At 36.2% G+C, this 11,247-nt stretch overlaps 1 long non-coding RNA gene across 1 annotated transcript in view; it reads left to right on the forward strand.

Annotated features, from left to right (window-relative positions):
* Positions 1-10,842, forward strand: part of LOC135417410 (uncharacterized) — a 45,441-nt gene extending 34,599 nt beyond the window's left edge. The window contains exons 4-5 of the long non-coding RNA XR_010432019.1: positions 6,412-6,522; positions 10,719-10,842. This is a non-coding gene — a long non-coding RNA (uncharacterized LOC135417410). The remainder of the gene's footprint in view (positions 1-6,411; positions 6,523-10,718) is intronic.
* The last annotated feature ends 405 nt before the right edge of the window (positions 10,843-11,247 follow it).

Consider the following 11,247-nt stretch of genomic DNA (forward strand, 5'->3'; position numbering starts at 1 on the left):
GTTTGCCATGAAATATTCTCTTTCCTCAGTTTCAGAGAAGAGGCAGGCAGCTGGTGGAGCCAGATATAAGAATGTTTTCCCTTTTAAATGATTTAAGCAGTTGTCTTCCACGAGGACAGAGATCAGCTAGGAGAAGGAGCAAAGTTTATCTCTGCTTTGTCAGACTGTAGCAGAAGTGTGGGTATTCATTGAAGCACTACAGTCTATAGAGGTACAGTATTAGACAGAGGTATGGCAGAGATATGCTTTGGACTAGGTAATATGTTAAAAATCACTCTTCAGTATGATCTCCCCATTGGTTTTTTTCTGTGAGATTCAACTGAACCCTTTCATTGTGGGAATGGGGGAAGGGGCAAAAGACTTGCTTATAAACCAGTGCTAATTACTGTTACCACTTTTAAATTCTAATTATGAAATTATATTTTATCATAATAATTAATTTAATGTGTAGCTATGAGGAGGTGGTGGAATCACCATCCCTTGAAATGTTCAAAAATCATGTAGTTGTGATGCTTATGGACGTGGTTTAGCGGTGTATCTGACAGTGTTAGGTTAATTGTTGGACTTGATGATCTTGGAGTTCTTTTTCAACCTTAACAATTGTATTATTTGATATATCAAAATAATTTACATAATTATATAATTTTATATATAATATAACATTATTATTTATTTAAATATTTATATTTTATAAATTTAAAAGTGGTCAAAAGAAGGTCACATTACATGCTGCACTTTATCCTGAATTGAAAAGAAAACCTAGACAAGTTAAAGTAAAATTTTTGAGAAGAGAGGGAAGAACATTATTATGAGGAAAGAGACTATAACTGTCCGCTTTTAGATTAAATCAAAGAACAGGTTCATTATTTTTCCCTGTGGCAATTTAATTCACATTTTGCACTGTTCAGGTAGAAGCATATTAATGGCAAATTACAGAAAGCAAGTCATTGTAATGCAGTGAATAGCTAATTCCATTGTTGAAATGTACTGGTGATTCTCAGTCAAGGATAAATGACGTTGCCTTTTCTATGCATAAGGAAAAATCCTCAGTGCACTGAGGCACCTGATGAAAGTTAGAGATGCTCTATCTTAGAACTCAAATCCTCATCTGAATGATTCATGGCCACTGCTTCTGCCAGCCAAGCCTGTTAGAAAATAATAAAAAAAATTCACAAAGGACAAGTGCTTGTTTTCTATGTCATGCTGGTTGTTTAGTTCATTTGTCAGTACTCTGTGCTTATTGTTTTCACCAATTTCCCAGTACATTTAGCAAAATGCTCCTAACACGTTAGTGGTTGTGGGATCAACCAAACCACCGTCAGTTTCTGGGATCTGCACAGATTCACAGAGTGAGGGGGAGTAGAGCATTCAAAAGGACTAAGATAATTGAACTAAAAAACTTCATGGACACTGTAAAATCAAGGACAAGTCCCAAATTCAGATTTTTTTGATGCAAAGTAGTTTCAGGTTGATGGGTTTTGTTAAACTCCCAGTTTCCTGCTCTTTTCCAATACTGGAGATTAGTGTGTTGCAGGGAGTAATGTTCAGGCTCACAAAGACAATGAAAACTAAAAGCTTTCCTCTAGTTCCTCTGCAAGGCAGTGGTATTTGACTCTGAAGAAGGAAGGGAGGACAGTGACAACAGGAAACAAGCAAACTGATTTTACCTCGCCGATGTCATTCAGGTGTTATTTGGCATTAAGCACAGCACAGCCCTTCAGATGGCCAAAGCAGCTGTTCCAGTCACCAAAGATATCTTTCCAAGAAGCTAATAAAAAAGTTTCAGCCCTTGGGACCTATAAATATTTTCTTCTTTCTGCCATACTACTACACTGGCAATTATGAGGAGCTATATGTAAGTATACTTTTAATCCCTATGAGCTAATAAAAGCTCTTACTTTTCTGAATCTCAATAGCCAGTAGGACTCTTTTCCTTCACCTCATTGTCCTCTCGATAGTTCCCCAGAAGTTCTGACTGGACCAAAAATATAGAGAAACTGGAGAGTTGTTGAACAAGGTGGGATTTGTTGTACAGAACCACTGTACAACAAATTTTTAGTAAACATGAATTTGTAGTAACTTGACTTCTGGGTCAACTCAATATCTTGAGGTATGTTATTAACAGTGAAGTGAAATCTAATGCTAATGGCAACTTTTATATTTCTCATCAGTCCACTTTTCCCATATTTATGTTCCTTTGTTTCAATTCTTTCACTTTCTGGAAATGTTTTGAAGCATATTTGTGCTTGGAAAAGCTTCAATATTGCTCTATTGACTTCACGTGCACATACCAAGTATAGGAACAAAATAGCTTAGGAAAGTCTTCTGTTGTCTTGGCAAATTCAAAAATGTCAATTACTAAAACTGTTTAAATATTTTTCCTTAACAATTAGGTTTTAATACAAAAGATGTTGAAGTATTATCATATTACTGGAAATGGAGACAAAAATGCTCTTTAGATAGCACAACTACAGCTGATATTTCCATCTGTTCTGCTGCAGAAAGAAACTCATTCCGGAGTGGAGGATTTGCTGCTTTTCAGGAAAAGATCAGGTCACAAAAATGCCTCAGAGGTTAATCTCATGGGTTGATTTATTTATTCCTCCCTAGTAGTGGCAGGTCAAACCTGCTTTGTGTAAAACTCAGAAGTATAGGACAACTCTTTGTTTTGACTTCCACCTCCACAAATTAGGCTGGGGTTTGAAAATAAGTTTGTTTTCTTTCTCCATTAAGATTCTTCCACAGGAGTCTGGCTGACTCTCCTGTTCTCAAGGCAAAAATACAAGGAAAATATTACAGATCTAAGATCTAACAGTAATTCCCTCTCTTGCTGAGAGGACTCCCAGGACTCGTCCCTCATACAGGCTCCTTGATATCTGTCAGACTCACAGCTAAAGCAGACTTCCATTATTTTTGGCTTTATTCACTCACACTGTAAAAACCTCAAAAGGCAGTTTTTCTTACCCTCTTTTGAGTTGTATGTGGTGTAGTTTTTAATTATACCCTCAGTATACCTTTACACATCTTGTGCACCACAGAGATATGTCCGAGTTTACTGCATTCTGCTTTACTATATGGTAGTCAAAATTCTCAGTTAACTTTCTTGTCAGTTTTCCTGTCATATCATTCCGGAGAAGTTCCTGTGTGAATTCAGTGTGACTCTTCACAGAAAATGGTACTGCTCAGCCTAAGTAAAGACTAGCAAACTTTGACAATAGTAATTAGAGTAGTCCATTTACTACTGCAATTTTGAGAAGCCTGTCTGCATTTCATGGACACTGCTGTGCTGTGCTGTGCCATTTCAGATATCCCACTTTCAGTAGGCTTCAGTAACTCCAAGACAGTCTTCATTTAGTAGTTTGGCTGTCAAGAAAAAAAGCCCAAACAAACATAACTCGTGCAGAACAATTTATGCAGAAAAGTTGCTATGCAAATTGGAAGCTCTTCAATTACCATCTACACACACATATATATATATACAAAATACTTTGCTCTATATCTACTGTCCCTGCCTGGCCTTTTGATAAGTAATTTCAAAAACTGGCAAGGAAAATTTAATGCAGTTTCTGTGTGATTCACCCTACACCTCATCCATCACAGATTGCTCCTGCTGGAGGGTCAATCACCAGTGAAAGACTGTGGGATTCGACGGGATTTTTAAACATATTATTACTTTTTCTTGTTAGTCTTTCATAGCATAATGTGGAGAACTGGGGTGGAGGGGTGGGGGAACATTTTTGCACCTTTTAAATAACTTGGGTTTCAAGATGAAAATGCCCCTCCCGAGCAAGCCCTGAATCTTCTCTGCTTAGAAATAATAGCTAATAATAGCAAGAAAATCAAGACACTCCTTTCCTTGAGAATAAAAACTTGGTATCAATCCATTGCAGATGGAAGGGGAACTGGAGTCCAGATATGAAAGAGAAAAGAAGATAAAATTTTGAAAATTGCTCTTTTTTTTTATTTTATATAATTTGAAATTTAACCCTGTACTTATAAAATCCAATGAATTCAAAAGATATGGCCAGACTATGGACATTCATATTCTTCCTCTTGTCCAGTTGGTGAAAACTTTTTTTGTGAAAATAACTTCTCCATAAAAAATATATTTACTACCCAAACAAGATTAATTTTTCATTTTTTCTTTCTTTTGTTTTTCTTTTTTTTTTCTTTTTAATATGAGTTTTCTAGTCCCAGTTTGCAGAGATTGCTGTCTGGACTTTATTCACTATCCATCTTCAATGTCAGATAGCACTGACTGATAATATGAGCTGTAATAAAAACAGGAGTAACATTTTATTTTTTTTTTTTGTTCCATCTCATATGTATCTATATTTTGGTTGCTAAAGTAAGTATATTGCATAAACATAAAGTTAGCAGTTTTACGCTTCTACAAGTTTTGTCTAAATTGATTTGTTAAAAGAACCAATATTATTTTACTGTATTTTACCTTCTGATACAACTTCTCATGATATCATGTTAAACATTACAGTCTTAACTATGGATCATTTAATGCAAATATTGCTACTTAGGGTGATGGGCACATTTTTAAGAAAGCATATATCAAAATGAAACCGGCACTGTTACAGCTATTACATTGCATTATCTCAAGAAATAGAACACAATGAAATTACTTTTTTTTCCCAATAGATTTGAAATACATTTTTTAAAGTCCTGACAACTCTACAGACAGTAGAGTTTTTTCTTTGTTTTACAAGAACAACTGGGGTTTGCAAAAAAACACACACACAAACACACTCAAAATAGGAAGCTTTGTTCTGAACAGAGATATTTTTTCATACTCCTGTTGCACTCAGCACAGTTGCACCCATGTGCCTTTTCTCCCTACTTGTTTGAATCAATGTGAGTAGTGTCAATCCATGCTCAGGACTTGCATGATCCTTGGGCAAATCTTCATGCTTGACTTAACTTGCCCACATTGCAGCAAATTCTCCCTTCAATGGAAAGGCCATGTTTGGGGGAACTAGAGGAGGGTTGGTACAAGAGCTGTATCTGTGCTTTAATCTGACCTGGCCACCTGCACTGTGAAACACTGAGGCTAAAGATAAGCATGCCCTGGAAGTTTGTTATGTATATTTCTAAAGTGGCATAGTTTTTAAAATTCTGGGCCAAGACTCTCATAGATCATCAAAATTTTGAATCCCTGCACTCAGATAAAACTTTGCATTCACTCCTCTAAAAAATAACTGACATTCACTCAGCATCTTTAGCACTTTACTTGTCTTATGGTCTGTAAACCGACACACATTTGTTTTACACGTGGATGTTTGGTCAAACAGAAAGAAAATCACTAAGTCCACAAACACGAGTTCAGGCATGTTCCCCAGACTATTCTGGATTTAAAAAAAAATAATAATAATGAAAACGTTCCTTCCCCTAAAAGACTCTTCTCCCATCCCGACTGTACATACAACTTCCAGTGCAGGGAGTCCAGTCTGCCATGAGATCAGAAGTTCTAAGTGCTGCAGTCCAGCAACTACTGACAGGTGTGAAGTCCCAGCGTGAGGAGTTTGAAGAGAGACAACAAATTTAGTAGGTTAGCATCACGAAGCATGTACCTTTAAAGCAATTCAAATTGATAAATGGCTTGCCTGTCCTTCATTTAACAGAAAACGTCCAGTCTTATTCCATAATTTCTCATTTTGAATTATATTATTCACTTTCTGTGCCAAACGACACCCTTTTTAAAAGCAGTAGAATTGCAGTTGCACAATTTAAATTCAGATACTTATTAAAAATGGAGAACCATTTCAACACTTTTCTCAGAATGCACTTTAAAATGTCCTTTGTCTTAAAAAAATAAACCTGGGGAATTGTCAGGGCAGATCAGTTTTTGTAAACAAAGTTATTAGAAGCTAAATAAAAGCTCTATAAAGAAATTTGGCTGAACTGGAAAGGATTTTAATTAATTCTGAAGGCTGCAACACGGTTCTGTAGGAAAAAAAAAAAAAAAAAGCAAGAAAAGGGCAAAAGAAGAGAGACCCAAAAGCTTGTCCAATAAGCTGAAAATAACAGCTTTGCCACAAAGTTAGGCAAGTAAGAAGGTTAAATATCACAACAGGAAAATGCTGTCTAAACTACCAGACAATTTTAGCAGAAAGTCCTCAGGGAATATTTATAAAGGGCATGTCAAGCAAAAATAACTTCTTCACAGAGGAGGACGTACTGTAGAGAAAACAATGGAGGGAAGAAAGAAAGAAGGCACAAATGCCCTCATTAGCTCCCTCCAGGAAGTAGGAGGGTTCTGGGACCTTGGGTTCAGTTCTTACCTACTTTGTTGGGGGCGTGGGGGGCAGGAATCACTTTGATGTATAGACAGGAAAGTCAAATATGCTTTCTCTCCTTACACAATATTTCTAAAATATCATTATTTTATCATATCTTTTTCAGACAAGATTCTCAAACCTGTCAGCAAGGTAAAAAGGAGCATTGCTCAGAAAATAGAGAAGACATTGACTGGGAAAGATCCCTTTGCAGAAATAAATTCTCTCAGGGCATGAGGTAAGGATGAATTAGTTGCATTTTTCAACTTCGGACTCATTTGGCAGTTTACTAATAAAATAAAAGAAGAAATAAAGGTGGTGGGGGGGAAAGGAATAATATTAGTCCTGGGAAAGTAATGCTTTGGAAGAGCCATTTCTGTTGGAAAAGCTGTTTCCTTAAAATGGAATATACAGATAATATAATTACCTATATTACAGCAAGAAAGAGAGTTTTGATTTTAAATAAAGGTGGATAACACACGTAAGTCTTCAGTTAGTGGGTTGTTGCCATATGGAGACCAACAACAGGTGATTTTTCAAAGAGTTGGACTGTATGATAGGGAATTATTAAAAATAACAGGTTTTTTGTTTTCTGAGGAGTCTGAAGTATATAGCAAACCTTAATAAAGATTCACAAGTCTGGGAGAAGCCCTATGTTTGTCAGAAATTACATGAGTGATGCAGAGCCTTGGTGTCTAAATACTGAAGTATCACCATGACATACTCCAAGTTGATGAATCAAAATAAAATCAATGACAAAATGCCAAAGGAAAGGTTTCCAGTGAAGATATTTGAATAATTATTTCAGTGTGGCTGCAGTGAAGTCAGTTGGCACAACCTCAGAAAATTCCTTTCTGAAATGACATACTGACCAAAAGCACTTACAGGGTCCTTACTGTGCATATTTTATGATAGAGAACATTATGAAAACCTGAATAAATTACCATTAATAATCTTTAATAAGCTATTAAAAATTATAGCAAATCTTTCTGAACACTACTTCTTCATACTTGGTAAGGAAAGCCTACACAACACCTTTACAAAAAGCTGCCAGCTCTCTGCAGTGTTCCTGTGAGATAATTACTGAAATATTACAGTTGAGATTAACTTCCAGAGTTTCTTTGCATCCATTGTACACTCCTCTTCCCACTCAGTAGGTTTTTGTCCCATCCATATGCTGTGTTCCTTTACATGAGAATACCCTGGGTATGTGCATTCACATGAGTAAAATTTTAGCTTACTCCTGTAAGCTAAAACAGGAGGGTTTTTCCTGCATTTATAGCCAATGAGAATGATGTCTCTTTCCATACAGTTTTTGGAATCCACTGAAAGCATATAGTGTGTACAGTTAGTGGTATTCAGAGGCCAGGGAAGTCAACAGCTTTGGCTGCTAACATGAGAACAATTCAACAACATTCAAGCAGTCATGGTTCAGCTCAGTGAAGGAAAACCTACATGACAAGAAAATCATTACAAGTTCCTATATTCAGGCAGATGCAGATAGTTTTGTTGGCATGTGGTGAAAGGCTATTTAGGGGCAGGCTATACGTCACTTCTTCATGGCATTTATTATGCAGTTTGTCAGATGATATTGTGCTGTAGCCATATCCCAGAGTGGTCCATTTTGGACTTCTAAATGCAGTGTTGCAGATGTAATGCAGAAGACAAAATATTCTGCAGTGAAACAGCCACAGACCCTAATGAAATGTGGCACATTAATTTCTGAGCTATGAAATTATATAATCCCAGCGGATTTTTTGTCCCAACGAGGACAAAACAGTCACTTCTGTGAAAAGTCTGTTTACTTCACATTGTGAAGTTTGTGGCTGGGTTTCGCCTCATATAATGGTCTCTAGGAGAAACCTCTTACTTGAAAAACTAGGGCTCATGAATTATTGTGTGCCTTTGTCCAAGAAATGTCAACCTTGTTGCTTTATGAAACAGGCCAAGAACTCATATAGATAGACAGCTGGATGAATAAACAGATAGACAGATAGGCAGAGCCCAGGTTTAACTGTTTGATTTGACAAAAAGCCCTGGAAGAAAATACAAATAATTCATGCCTTGTCTTGTTCTTAAACTGATCAGTGGTGGTGGGGAATAAATTTAATTTCATTTTCTCAAGAATTTAATTCAGGTTTCTCTGATTAAAAACTCCCAGCAGTTTAAGCTGGGTGTATCCACAGCCCTATTTGTGATACTGTCATCGAGCTGTCAGCTGCCTCACTTCACACCAGGTTTATCCCAATGCATGACACACAATCACAAGAGAAGGGATTAATTCCCATTTGAGATTGTAGGTACAGTGAACACGAATGATATTACCACAAATAAGATCGACTTCCTGTCTCCCAAAGACTCCAGTAAGCCTGCCAGCCTTGAAGTGTTTTGGTGGGTAAAGGCTCAGTTTTCAGCACCAGAAAAAGCAGGCAGTGATTTTACCTTTAGAATATGAGCCATGCAATTGTCCTAGATCTTCTTACATCCAGGCAGACCAATTTTTCTGTCATGAGGCCAAATTGAATGTGTTTCTGAAGGAGAGGAAGAGAATCGAATTCCTCTTGTCTGAGCTGGTTCTGATTGTACTGAGCAGGTTTTCCTCAGGCATTATAATTTCCATATTTACCTGTCTTTTGTTACTGGTTCACAGTGGATTATTGCAATGGAAATATAAGTACTCCAGAAAAGTGACAGCTTCACAAAGGATGTGACAGTCAGGCAATGTTTCAGTCTAACATATCGAATTACTCAGATTACATATTTACAGTAATTTTTACTTAATGTTTTTCCAGCACCAATATAAAGCAGGATGTATAATTGTGCGCAAGACTTGGGCAGCTCCAATATTATTCAGTTGTTAAGTGTCATTCCTTAAAAAACCCCAACACATTCTTTGCAGTCTGACTTGGTCATAAGACTTATTTTGAAAGCTTCTCAAAATGGTTCTTATTTTTCTAGGTATTAGACCGGAAACATAATCTAGGCATTAAAAGCAATCTACAGTGCTTGGCAATGAAAGCAGAATTATTCTATTGAGATAATGAGGTTCATTTGTCAGAAATGATAGCTAGGGAAAAGGGAAGATACCTTTGGATATCCTCGAACCATATGAACTCTATGATGAAATAAATACTTAGTTCTATGAAAATTTTGAGAAAGGATGATTAATGTAGCAACTTACATTCCTTAATATATCAATTTTAAGTGTGGCTGATTGAGATATACTGATTTTACTCTTCCTTCTCACCAGAAACATGAAATCTCCAATACTCAGTTAAGATACAAAGGCAAGTCCTTGTTCTGCAAGAATTACTCATCCTTTGTCCCCATTTTCCCCATTTCAACTTCCTAGTCAACTTCAAGTTTTTCTTTTTACTTGTTTTAATTATATTAGAAGGCAAAGAAGATTTTAAAAACTTAATCCCTTAATAAGGGCCTCTTTCAAGCACAGTAATGGGGAGTTGGCATTCTTTCTATAATACATCTCAGTAGAATTGACAATTTTTCAATACAGAGGAAAATTAAGGAAATTATATGTCAAGTGAATCTCAGTCAAAAATAAAAATAAGAATTAATAAATACTAAAAAAAATACATTAGAAATCTGGCATCTCTGTACCTTCTTTTTTGCCAAGCCTTGATTTATAATGCAGGATGTGACATATGATAAAGGCAACTATATCTATATGTAATATAGATATAGCTATCTCTTGATCTATCAATAGATATGACATATGAGATCATAGGTTGCTTCTTGGCTGTTATCTAAAAAAGTCTGAAGCTGGACCTAAAGGATATTAATCATTCATGGTCAGGCACAGATCAATATGCTGTGAAACACTTTCATCTTTTCCATAAAAATAATGTTCAGGTATCTTCCAGCCTGTTTGACATCTGCAAAATCTCCTAAGATAATAGCAAGGATTAGTTTTTGTCTATTTTGATTTAAACTCATGATGTACAATATGTTAATACTACCCACTGACAACACTGAATGAAATATTTGCTTATTAATTATGAATGGAAATATGATGCCTGTGAGATCACTAGTAAAAAGCCAAAAGCCCAGGATTAAAGTGCAGGAACAAATGCTAATGCTTGGGATGGAGACTGGGTCTTGATCCATGTGTCTGTAACTCAGATGAGAAATTTGAAAATTGCCTTATGGCTAAAAGTTATGGGAAGAAACTTGAAATTATAAAATTAAAATTATCTGCTTTTCATCTACAGATATTAACCCAGGGGGAAAAAAACACTTAAAGACCTGTACATTTAGTGTTCAATGTCTGCTGGTTCTATTAAAGCCATTTGGCCTCAGAGCCACCCCTTGTGCCTAAAAATCAAATCCATGGTACTGCTGATTTTCAAACTATTTAGCAGATCCACTCATTGCCTCTTAACATAAATAATAAGTAATTTCTCTGCCATTTAACAGATGGAAAAGTTGAAATATAAAGAAGACCAGATCCGGAGAAGAATCTTTCTAAGTGCAAAGTAGAAGAAAAATATGAAACACAACTATTCTCTCCTGTTAAAAAATATAACTGTTTGAAAAACTGTGTCATATGTTTTGCTGGGTTTTTAACATTATGTCTGATCAAAAGAAGTGAGTAAATGCAGTATCCTGGCTTAGACATATTCATAGTTGTGAAGGTTTGCCTCACTTTTTCCAGTTTTAAGCACTAGCTGGATACACACAGAAATATTCCATTTCCAACAGAATGAACATCTTCTCTTTCACTGAGACTGAGATTTCAATTGTGCTGCAGTTTACACTGATTGGTTCTCAATAGAGATGAATATTCTTGTCTAGACTTGTAGTTTAGTGTCTTGCTTCAAACAGCACTTGGCTTTTGCCTCTTTAAATACACTTTCTTCTCCTCTCCATTAGCCTCTTGGACAGTTACTGTGTTGGTCTTGGCATGTTCCCTCTCGCCAGGTGTGACCCTGACAGCTCCCCAGCG

The sequence above is a fragment of the Pseudopipra pipra genome, chromosome 7 (assembly GCF_036250125.1).
Source record: "Pseudopipra pipra isolate bDixPip1 chromosome 7, bDixPip1.hap1, whole genome shotgun sequence".
NCBI classification, from domain to species: Eukaryota; Metazoa; Chordata; class Aves; order Passeriformes; family Pipridae; genus Pseudopipra; species Pseudopipra pipra.